The sequence below is a fragment of the Elaeis guineensis genome, chromosome 10 (genome assembly GCF_000442705.2).
Source record: "Elaeis guineensis isolate ETL-2024a chromosome 10, EG11, whole genome shotgun sequence".
NCBI lineage: Eukaryota > Viridiplantae > Streptophyta > Magnoliopsida > Arecales > Arecaceae > Elaeis > Elaeis guineensis.
Window position 1 is genome coordinate 57571170 of NC_026002.2, and position 13005 is coordinate 57584174.

The window sequence follows — 13005 nt, forward strand, 5'->3', positions numbered from 1 at the left end:
GAAGTAAATCAAAATATGGATTCACGTACACAAGATACTATGGTGATCTCAGGTCAAAGGATCACTTGCACAACTCCCACTAGAGAACAATCAGCTGACATATAAATAAGACTCCATCAGATATTTTCTCATAAGTTTATTCAGTGAATTCATTCTCTAATAAGTACCTATATCCTTGTATTAGTATTGTCATATAAGTGGTTGTGAGATCAACCACCCTCACAATTGAGCATACATAGGATATGCTAGTCTTACCGTTATCATTGATCTCCAACTCAATGAATCAATGACTGTGAATATTTTAGGTCAGAGCTATCAAAGATTTAGATCTTACTGACGTGATCTCATCACGACCCTAAAATGATTGTTCAGACCTATGGAGTTCATTATAATCTTAAAAATAATAATAAGATGCAGCATATAATGAATCAAAATATCTATTTTATTAATTAACAATATCAAATACATGAGTTTGAAAGATAAATAATAAAAAAATATCTCATTGCATCTTATATGTGATTGGCTTGTAAGATATTATTTTATCAATCTCCTACTTGCACTAAAGCTAATCACCCCTATACTTGATGCCCATACAATCTAGATGGTGGTCAAACTACCACAATGATAAGGCCTTAGGAAATAGGTCTGCTATATTGTTCTAGGTGTCAACTCACTCCACAATCATATCATATCTTTTGACTATCTTCCGAACGAGATGGAATCACCTTAGGATGTGCTAGATTTATGATGAGATCTCGGTTCTTTGGCTTGAGCAACTATCCTAGTATTATCACAATAAAGGAGCACTGATTGTTCAATTTTCGAAATCATATCCAATTCTGAGATGAACTTCTTTATCCAGACGGTCTCCTTAGCAGCCTCACTAGCAGCAATGTACTCAGTCTCAGTGACTGAGTCAACAATAATTTGTTATTTGAAATTTTTTCAACTTACTACTCCCCCATACAAGGTGAACGCTTATTCGATATGGATTTGCTATCATCCAGATCAGATTGAAAACTAGAGTCAGTATAACCTTTCAGTTTTAAATCATATCCTCCATATATAAGAAAAATATCTCTAGTTCTTCTCAAGTACTTGAGTATATTTTTTACAACTTTTCAATGATCCTCTCCGAGATCAGTCTGAAATCTATTTATAATGTCCAAGGTGTTGAATTTCGATCATGCAATGAAAAATAAGTTTTAAAAATTTTAAAATCATACAAATCAATAGCTCTATCAAATAAAACTATCGAGCCAGAATCTAAATCCTAGAATCACCTTACTGATATCGATAAAACAAAAACAAGCATGCAAAAAGGAATAAAATTTTATACTTTTACCAAAATAAAAAAGTAATATATTGGTGTTTTCCATGAGACTCCAAGGTAGAAGTCCTCTAATAGTGATCCACACAAAAGTTGGCCAAGGTCCTTTCCAACTGGTGCACTACTGTAGCCTTGTCTTCTCAAGAACATTGCCGGCTTCGAACTTACGTCATGATCATGCTAAAGTTCAGTTGCTTTCGATCTTGCCACTAGAATGATACCAAGAAGATACTCTTCATATGTCATATAACCTAGGATTTAATTTTTATCTTCAATATATAAAAAAATCAAATCTTAGGGTACACTAGCAACACTTGCTAAAAATCTCACCTCCCTTCTTGCAGCTTTTGCCACTTAAATTTTTCTTTCTTTTTCCTTAAAAATTTTTCAATTTTTTTTTTATATTTACCACATCCTCTCTCTCTGATTTCAATCAAAAATCACAGCTATCAGCCATTTGGGGCATCCCCTATAAATAGGGAACCAAGGGACGTCACATTGGATGAAGGGGCGCCAACCTTTGGCACTTTAACTTCCCATATAGTGAATAAATTCATCGAGTGAATTTTTGGTATTTTAGAAACTTATAATAGAATAACTCTCCTTCTTCTACATGTCATAAAAAATCTAATAAATTTTGGTAACAAAATATAGGAGATCTGATTGGGAAAATATGGCAATGCATAAAAATTAAGAGCCTTTAAGAAGGACTCTTCGTTTCACATGCCAAAAATAAGGGGGCGGCATTTATATTTTGCCATGAATTCTAGTGAGTATGGAGGAGTTATTCTCTACTTAAAACTAGTTCAAGTTGGATAAGGATCCAATCCAAATTGACCCAATCCCATTAGGTCAAAGGCAATTGGTCTAGGTTAGCTCAAACACTTTGAACTAAACCAATTTGGAAACTTGGGTTAATAAAATATGCTAGCATATCAAATTAACCTATAAAAGTTGCATTAAACTCTTATTAAGTTATATCAAAGTTAAATTTCAAAGTATGTGACCCATTGGATTCCAAATCTAACTAGCAGTGGATCCAGACTTTTGACGTTATCCTAATCTGATAAGATTAGGTCACTCGAAGAGTCCCAATCAACTTAGACTCTTCCAAATTGATTTTAGAATCAAATTTTTTCAATTCTAATGAGTCGACAAGTAAAAATTGATATCTAGCAATGTGTCATGACTATCTGAAAGATTTAAAATTTTGATAAAAATTATCAAAATATCCTTCAGTGGTAAGTTCTCGTGTAATTCAATCCTTCAATCAAACAACATCCCAAATAAGCTGTGGATATGAAAATATATCAAACCCAATCACTTATCTATATGTATCTTGATCTGAAAGTGATGATTTAGTTGATGATACATTAAAAATTCTTTTTTAATTATCATCCTGCTTTGGTCAAAGACTTTCAGAATCACCATCCTATAAGATCACATAGGATATTCGCTCTCCTTATTAGGAGTGACTGATCCCTTATTGATCACTCACAACCTCCATGCACACTTCATCATATCTAGAACACCTCACACAAGAATCAAAGAATCAAGTTAGGTAGTGAACCAAAACATGAATTCATGTACATAAGGTGCCATGATGATCTCATGTCTAAGGATCAGTTACACAACTTCGACAGAGAATCATCAGTTGACATATAAATAAGACTTCATCTGATATTTTCTCGTAGGTTAATTCAGTGAACTCATTCTCTAATGAGCATCTTATCTTTGTATTAGTGTCACTATACAAGTGGTTGTGAAATCAACCACCCTCAGTTTTGAGCATACATAGGACATGCCAGTCTTATTGTATCATTGATCTCTGACTCAATATACCAATGACTAAAAATATTTTAGATCAGGACTATCAGAGAATTAGGTCTCATTGGGATGATCTCATCACGGTCCTAAAATCATTGCCCAGACTTATGGGGTTCATTATAATCCTAAAAAATAATAACATACCGCATATAATGAATCAAAAATATCTATTTTATTAATATAAATATCAATTACATGAGTCTAGAAGATAAATTATAATAAACATCCTATCGTATCCCATATGCAATTGGTTTATAGGATATTATTCTTTTATAAGGCATAAGCTACATCAAGTCTGATACACAGCATAGCATACATTATTGATCCTACAGCTGAAGCATAAGGAATAGAACTCATTCTATTTCTCTCTTCAGGTATCTTAGGAGACATCTTCTTAGAGAGTTGTATGCCATAACCTATGGGTAAGTAACCTCTTTTAGTTCCCTCCATGTTGAACATCTTCAACACAAAGTCTATGTACCTAGATTGGGACAAGCCAAGCATCCTCTTTGATCTATCTTTATCGATCTTTATACCAAGTATATAGGACATTTCACTCAAGTCTTTTATGAAAAACTTTTATGATAGCCATATCTTGATCGATTACCGAAGGAAAAATAGGTAGTTCAAAGCATGTATTTTTAAAATTTTACAGTGAAATAATAAAAAATTAAATATTTTAATTTTTTAAATATATCTTAGCTCAGATATAAACTATCATTAAGGATCTATGATATAAAAAATTTACATATAAAATTTGATATAAAATAAAAAAACTGCATCGATCACATCGATGTCCTGAATCTGATCTAACTTTTAGATTATGTTGGTAGAGTTCAGAACTGATCATCTTTTTATGGATCGATGATCTTCATTGCTGGTAAGTATGGTATGGAGCTCTCACTAATGTTGAGCAGTCACACAGATCATCCGGCCTCTACAGATCATCCACTCGAAACTCTGATCAGATCTTCCTTTGTGGGAGTGCTAGCTCGTGTCGAAAGCTCTGGATGGCTGATCCAAACTCCTTTCTTTGGATCTCTCAGACTCTTCTAGATTAGAAGATGAAGCTTTATGAGGAGGTGGTAGTTTGAAAGATTGGACAAGACTCACTCTTGTATTTTTTTTCTCACAAAACCTAGAGATGAAACCCTAAAACCCACAACTCACGCCCGAGAGGAAGAACACTTCTTTTGTTTCTCACGCATGAAAGCCCAACCCACTCTCAACTTTTTATGTCTCTTCTCTCAAATTTTTTACATCAAAAATCACTTCTAATCTTGCATAAAACTGATCCCCTTTTAAGGTTGGCATCCCATGGAAGATAATGATAAGAATAAGGTAGTTTCGGTTCAAATTCAAATGTTGGTTGATCCTTATCACAAATTCAAATCAAATTAAAATTAAAATTTTAATCAAACTTTATCCTTATCTTATAAACTCAAAGAGGGGTTGAACAACATCAGAATGGTGCAAAAAATCAGATGAGGAGAGTCCAACTCAATTTGGACTCTAAGTTTTCATTCAAATTCAAACTAATTTGAACTCAAATTTAAATCAACCAATTTTTAATTCAAAAAAACTTAGATGAGGATATGGGAAAGACTTCTGAGCATGAGAAAAAATCATATAAAATATTTCTTACATGAAGAATAAGGGGGTGCAGATAAATGAGGTGCAAGGGATTCAAATTTGAATTATTTTTCTTATCCAATTGGATTGTTAATCTAACCAAATTAGGTTAAACCCAATTAGACCATTAAATTTAATTTAATTAGGTAGAAAATAGCTTTGATTAAATCTTAATCAAATTAAAAATTAATCAATCTTAAGTCCTAATCATATCAGGAACCAAACACCCTTAGCGATTAGGTCATCTCATGACCTAATCGGGTCAAACCAAATTGAATCCAATTCAATTAGATTCGATCCAAACCTTAATATTCAATTAAATTAAATTAATTAACAATATAATTACTAATCAATCCTCTTATAATTCATCAATAATTAGTGAATTAATTTATTACAACTTTTGCACAGGGTTAATCATCAATCGAATTGACTGTTTTATCTTAGAATGATTCTTAATCGTTGATCAGCCATATGATTAGTCAGAAACTTCTTTTGAGTGTGACCCCATAGGTTCAAATCTAAGCTAGTAGTATGAAAATAATCTTTCTATACCAATCAAAGTGACCATCTAGCAGTGACACCCGACGTCCGAATAGGTCAAAAAATTGCCAAGCATCATTCAAGAACCTATTGGCATATGGTTACCGTATAATTCATTTCTTTAACTCAAATGCTCAAGGTGACCTAGAGTTTAAGTGCCAACCCTGATATGGTCATCCACATTGTATTTCAATTTTTAAAATCCATCACATGGATTACCACAACCAAGATTTTACTGAATTGAAACACACTGATACATTAACTCCTACTTATTTGGAGGGGTCAATTCCATCTTGACTCACACACCGACTTCACAAGTACTTGACTATGTCTAAAAATCTTTCATTACTGAATTAAAAATTCAGATAGTCCAGCATCAAAGCATAGTGAGTTGCTTGTAAGTCACAGTGGTGATCTCAGGTCGGAGGGACACTTATACCCATATCCTTCACGAGCTACTCTTGACACAAGAGTGCTCAGCAATTGATCATGTTCAGTGAGATGTACTCCTACGTCTCACTTGCATGCCATACTAGTGTCTCCATACTCTTTGGTTAAGAGAACAATCAATGTACATGGCACACAACAACCTATACTTGATATAGCTATCATCCTAATAATAGTATATCATTTGGTCATGAACTTAAGGTTTAAGGACTAAATAATATATCCTCCTATATCGAATCAAATAGTCCTAAGGACTTCATCACATAATAGAAGTTCAAAATGAGATGTACACAGTGATAAGAAAACCAAATAATATTTATTAATTTAATAATTCATATACAATTACAATGATAAGTATAACCATTAACAGACTAATGATTGACTTTGAGATATAATTTCCAACAACTCTCAATTAGACTAAAATCAATCGATACAGTATCGTATACCCATCTTTGATTTGTAGTCTTCGAACTTCTTGACACTGAGGGTTTTAGTAAATAGGTCAGTCAGGTTCTCCTTTCCGTCGATCTTCTGAAGCTCGACGTTACCTCGATCTATAATTTTTCAGATCAGGTGGAAATGGTGCAGAATGTGCTTGATCTACTGATGTAACTTCGGTTCCTTTGCTTGAGCAATGGCACCAGTACTATGGCAGTACAACAAGATGGGGCCATCAAGGGAAGGTGCCACTCTAAGCTCGTTGATGAACTTGCATAGCCAAACAGCTTCCTTCATAGTACCGGATGTGTTGGAGCATGATCCCGGCTCCTCCCACGGACCTTGGGTGCAGCAGAACCAGCAACGAATAGATCTGGAGACCTCTGGACTCGATCTAAGGCCCTTGACGAAATCAGCCTGGTTGCTGTCTTCTTCGTCAGCCTTTCATTCCAGATAAAGAATGCCTCTGAAATCACCTCTAAAAAATCCAAGATCTGGTGCCCAACTAGATTAGGCCTGGACCAAAGTCTTCCAATTCATAGATCTTAAATCAGGGAATTCTAGATAGAGAAAAAGATAGATGGAGACAGACCTTGCAGATCTATCCTGCTGCAGCCTTTCCTGTAGATCTGTTGATGGAGATCTCACCCGCACCTCAAACGACCTCAGATCAACTCCAGATCTGAGAGGGACTTGTACCAACCTCTTCTCAAGAGATTTTAGGTCTTGGACCTGATGTTTGGGTGGCTGCAAGAGAGGAGGGGAGCAATCTGTTTGGCGGCTGCAAGGGGGAAGGGGCTACCGCCTCCTTGCTTTTCATTCTTTTTTAGGACCTGGCGGCAAGAAACCCAAGGATTTCTTGCTCCTGGGGCATGGAGAATGGCTGGAGAGAAAAGGAGAAGAGAGAGAGAGACTTGGGAGAAAGAGTATCTGTATTTCTTGGCTTGATCAAACCTATACAAGTACATGTATATATAAACACAGGGTCAAGTGACCCAAACCCAAAACTCCCTTGACCAACTCTATGGAAGATTAGGTTAACCCAAGCCCATGTACACCCATGACTCAACCTAATCTCACCTATCCTGGACCCAGACCTGGCCCATAAAGAGTTGGTCCCTTGAGGCCCACATAACCTAGACCTCAAGAACCCGAAAGGCCCACAGCCTTTCAACCTAGGGCTCAACTAGCCCTAGAGCCTCCATGAAGCCCTCATGAATGATGGACCTTGGCCTTAGCCTTAGTCCCCTGGGTCTTGGGCACACCACCTGGATCACAACAATCTCCACCTTGGTGTCCCAAGACCTCAACCAGCTCCACTCTATCGATCAACCGAATCAGCTCAACACATCTCTAAAAGCTGTCTTGTGGAAGTACCTTCGTAAGTGCATCAGCTGGGTTCTTCTTGGTGTGTACCTTTACGAGCTCCACCTCGTCATCCTCCACAAGCTTCCTGATCCGATGATACCGAATGTCGATGTGCTTTGTTCTTGCATGATAGACTAAGTTCTGTGCTAGTAGAAGTGCACTCTGGCTGTCACAGTGCACTCTAATGGCCTCCTGAGTAAGGCCCATCTCCGTCAACAAACCCTTCAGCCAAATTGCCTCCTTAGCTACTTCTGTCAGCCTGATGTACTCCACCTCTGTAGTGGATAGGGCCGTGATAGGCTGCAGACTCGATCTCCAAGAAATAGGACCTCCATACAGGCTAAAGATGAAGCCTATCGTAGACCTCCAGGTATCCACATCTCCATCGAAGTCTGCATCTACATAACCGCCAATCAGTCCTTGAGCCTCCCTGGATATGTCAGAGTATCCCACTGCACCTCCTCGCTGTCCGTAGCAGATGCCAACTCCAACTGAACCCGCCAGGTATCTGAATATCCACTTTAGAGCTCTCCAGTGCTCCTTGCCAGGCTGCACCATGAACCTGCTAACCTGACTCACTGCATGAGCGATGTTAGGCCTACAACAGACCATCGCATACATCAAGCTCCCAACTCCTGAAGCATAAGGGACCTTCTCCATCTCCTGAGCCTCCACCTCAGTCTGTGGTGCCATGGTCTTTGAGAGTCTGAAGTGACCGGCAAGTGGCAGCTCCGCCGACTTTGCTCCCTTCATCCCGAACCTCTCTAAGATCTTCTGTATGTAGCCCCCCTGAGATAGATGCAGCACCCTCCGGGCTCGATCTCTGAAAATCTCCATGCCTAGGATCTTCCTTGCAGGGTCCAAATCCTTCATCTCAAACTCCCGAGATAAGGATGCCTTTAGATCCTGCACAACCTTCCTACTCTTGCATGCTATAAGCATGTCATCCACATACAAGAGGAGGAACATCCTAGAACCATCCTCAAGAGACTGAACATAAACACAGAGATCAAACTCACACCTGAAAAGTCTAATGCTGCGCACATAGGAGTCGAACCGCTTGTACCATTGCCTCAGTGACTACTTCAGCCCGTACAGCGACTTCTACAACAAACAAACTTTTCCCTCTGATCCTGGATCCCTGAAATTGGGTGGCTGCTCCATGTAAATCCTCTCCTCCAAATGCCCATGGAGGAATGCCGTCTTGACATCCATCTGCTCCAGCTCTAAATCCTAAGCTGCTATAATTCTCAGCAACACTCTGATGGAAGTATGTCTGACTACGGGAGAGAAGACCTCACTGAAGTCGATGCCTTCCTTCTGGGAGTATCCCTTGGCCACAAACCTCACCTTGAACCTGATACCTCCCTGCTCTGAAGGCCCTTCCTTACGATTGTAGATCCATTTGCAGCCAATGGGCCTCTTTCCCTGTGGCAATTGCACCAATCGTCACGTCTGATTCTTGTGGAGAGACTGCATCTCCTCAGACATCGCCTGGACCCACCGCTCTTTGTCCTGGCTCTCAATAGCCTCCTGATACGTATATGGGTCTCCATTCACTGTCATCAGGGCATATGACAGCATCTCCTCGAAGCCATATCGGTCCGGTTGCCTGATGGTCCTCTTGGGCTTGTGTAGGGTAACACCGATATCAGTCCTCGGTCCAGCTCGCTCCTGCTGGACCTCTCTGCCTCGATCATCCGTTCGAGTCCTCTCCACCTATGGAGACACCTTAGGTAAGTTCTCTACCTGAATGTCATGTCCTCCCGTAGTACCTACAAGAGGCAAAATCAAAGAGGTAAGCTGTCCAGCAGTGCCCTACTGGACCTCCTCCTGCTCCTACTGCTCCTCCATGCCTGCTTGCCTCCGTAGGACTGACTCCTCATCAAAAGTCACATCCCAACTAATGATGACCTTCTTTTCCAAGGGATCCCATAGCCTGTATCCCTTGACTCCTCACGGATAGCCTAGAAACACCGCCTTATGTGATCTGGCGTCTAGCTTGCTCCGCTCACCAGCTCCAATGTGCATATAGGCCGTGCACCCAAATACCCATAGATGGTCCAGCCCAACTATCCTCCCAGACCACACCTCCTCTGGAAGCCTACCATCCAACCTGGTATGAGGTGATCGATTGACCAAGTAACCCATTGCGTCAATTGTGTAAACCCAGAACTCCTTTGGAAGCCCTACCTGTAGCCTCATGCATCGTGCCTTTTCCAGAAGTATTCTGTTCATCCTCTCGGCCACCCCATTCTGCTGTGGAGTCCACTTAACTGAGAAGTGTCTCCTGATCCCACACTCCTCACAGTAGTCCTGAAACTCTCTGCTGATGTACTCCCCACCATTGTCTGACCTCAGACACTTCACGCTCCTCCCCTGCTCCTTCTCCACCTCAGCTCTCCAGATCTTGAACTTGGTGAAGACCTCTGACTTCTCTCTCATGAAGTAAATCTAGAGTTTTCTTGAGAAATCATCAATCAGGGTCATGAAGTATTTGGCCCCATTCCTAGCTAAAACTGGGGCTGGTCCCCACACATCCGTGTGTATTAACTCTAGAGGGGCTGCACTGCGGGCTGTACTGATGTTGAACTGAATTCTCCTCTACTTTCCCATCTGGCAAGGCTCACAAATCTCTCCTGTAGCACCATCCTCCAGATCAGAGATGAGTCCTCTCCTGCTCAACTCCCTCAGCCCCTTGTCACCCATGTGGCCTAGGCGGTAGTGCCACATCCTGTAAGCCCCCTGCTGGTCCTGTGCTGCAGCTGCTACATCAGGCTCTCCGATCACCATAGATCCCTCCATGCGATAGAGGTTATTGTCTAACCTCCTGCCTCTCATCACTACTATAGCTCCATTAGAGATGTTCAGTACTCCGCTTCTAGCCCTACTGCTGAAGCTGTATCCACTGTGCTCCAAGTAGCCAAGTGACATCAGATTCTTTTCCAGCTCCGGGATGTGCTTTACATTTGTCAATGTCCTCACAATTCCATCAAACATCCTCACCCTGACTGTCCCTATCCCAGCCACCTTGCAAGGATGATTGTCACCTAGAGTCACTGATCCCTCATCTGTCTTGGTGTATGTCGCAAACCAAGACCTGTGTGGTGTGTAGTGATGTGAGCACGCAGAGTCTAGTGTCCACTCCTCTGTGTAATGCCTGTGACCATCTGATACCACAAGTAGATCATCCTCCACCTGCTGCCCAGCAACTGCACTCACTGATTCTGAGCCACTTCTTTCTCCCTTCTTGCTCTTCCATAGTGGACATTCTCGCTTGAAGTGCCCAAACTCGTTGCACTTGAAGCATTTCATCTCTTTCTTTTCCTTCCTAGACTTGGACTGCCCCCTGGACTTGCTTCTGCCTCTGCCTCTGCCTCTACCTGTCCTCTCCCCTACTGCCAAACCCTCCTAGGGAGACTAATCTCTGGTCAACTTTTCTCTTTACTCATTAGACCTCAGCATCGAGACCATGTCCTCATATTCCAGAGTCTCCTCGCCGTAGAGCAGTGTAGTCACCAAAGAATCATATGATCCTGGCAGCGAACACAAAAGCAACAGGGACTTATCCTCCTCATCCAGCTTCACCCCGATATTCATCAACTCCGTGCACAACTGGTCGAACCTCTGAATGTGACCAATCACATCAGATCCCTCCTGCATCCGAAGACTGCACAACCTCTTCTTCAGCATTAGCTTGTTGCACATATTCTTCCCCATATACATGGTGTGCAACTTTGACCAAAGGCCCTTCGGGGTCTTTTCTTCCAGCACCGAATACAACGCCGCATCCGCCAAACATCCTCTAATCACCGAGCATACTTTCTTCTCCAACGATGCCCACTGTCTATCTGTCATTCCCTTAGGCTTCTCATCTAAAGCCTGATCCAGATCTGCTTGCACCAGAAGATCCTCCATCCGGATTTTCCACACAAAAAAATTTTTTTTGCCATCAAACTTCTCGACATCGACCTTCATATTGCTGCCCATGATTGGATCCAAGCCAAACAAGCAATATAAAATCAAGAAGTGTAGAATATACCTTGATGGTACCTTGCTGAAAATTTTCAGCACTTGGGATCTTCAACTTCTCACGCTTGGAACCGCTTCCTCACCACCGTGGCTCTGATACTAACTATTGGAGCACGATCCCGGCTCCTCCCACGGACCTTGGGTGTAGTAGAACCAGCAACGAACAGATCTAGAGACTTCTAGACTCGATCTAAGGCCCTTGATGAAATCAGCCTGGTTGCTGTCTTCTTTGTCAGCCTTTCGTTCTAGATGAAGAATGCCTCTGAAATCACCTCTAAAAAATCCAAGATCTGGTGCCCAACTAGATCTGGACTGGTCCAATGTCTTTCAATTTGTAGATCTTGAAGCAGGATATTCTAGATAGGAAAGAAGGTAGATGGAGACAGACCTTGCAGATCTGTCCTGCTGCAGCCTTTCCTGTAGATCTATTGATGGAGATCTCACCCATGCCTCAAACGACCTCAGATCAACTCCAGATCTGAGAGAGACTTGTACCAACCTCTTCTTAAGAGATTTCAGATCCTGAACCTAATATTTGGATGGCTACAAGAGAGGAGGGGAGCAATCTGGTTGGCGGCTGCAAGGGGGAAGGGGCTAGCACCTCCTTGCTTTTCTTTCCTTTTTAGGACCTGGCGGCAAGAAACCCTAGGGTTTCTTGCTCCTGGGGCATGGAGAATGGCTGGAGAGAGAGGGAGAAGAGAGAGAGAGATTTGGAAGAAAGAGTATCTGTATTTTTTGGCTTGATCAAACCTATACAAGTACATGTATATATAAATACAGGGTCAAGTGACCCAAACCCAAAACTCCCTTGACCAACTCTATGGGAGATTAGGTTAACCCAAGCCCATGTACACCCATGACTCGATCTAATCTCACCTATCCTGGGCTCAGACCTGGCCCATAAAGAGTTGGTCCCTTGAGACCCACATAACCTAGACCTCAAGAACCCGAAAGGCCCACAGCCTTTCAACCTAGGGCCCAACTAGCCCTAGAGCCTCCATGAAGCCCTCATGAATGATGGACCTTGGCCTTAGCCTTGGTCCCCTGGGCCTTGGGCACACCACTTGGATCACAACAGGATACTGCGATATATTTTACCTCACAAGTAGAGTCGGCCACAGTGTGCTGCTTGAAACTTTTCCAGCAGATTGCTCTACTGTTTAGGATATAAATATATCCCGACATATTCTTGCTGTCATCATGATCCGATTGAAAATTGGAGTCTGTAAACTCCACAAGTTTAAAGTCAGATTCTCTATAGATAAGTCACTAATCCTTAGTATTTCTCAAATACTTAAGGATGATCTTTACGACCTTCCAGTGATTCTCATCTGGATTGAACTAGTATCTGCTCACTACTCTTAATGAGTATGCCACATCCGATCGTGTAT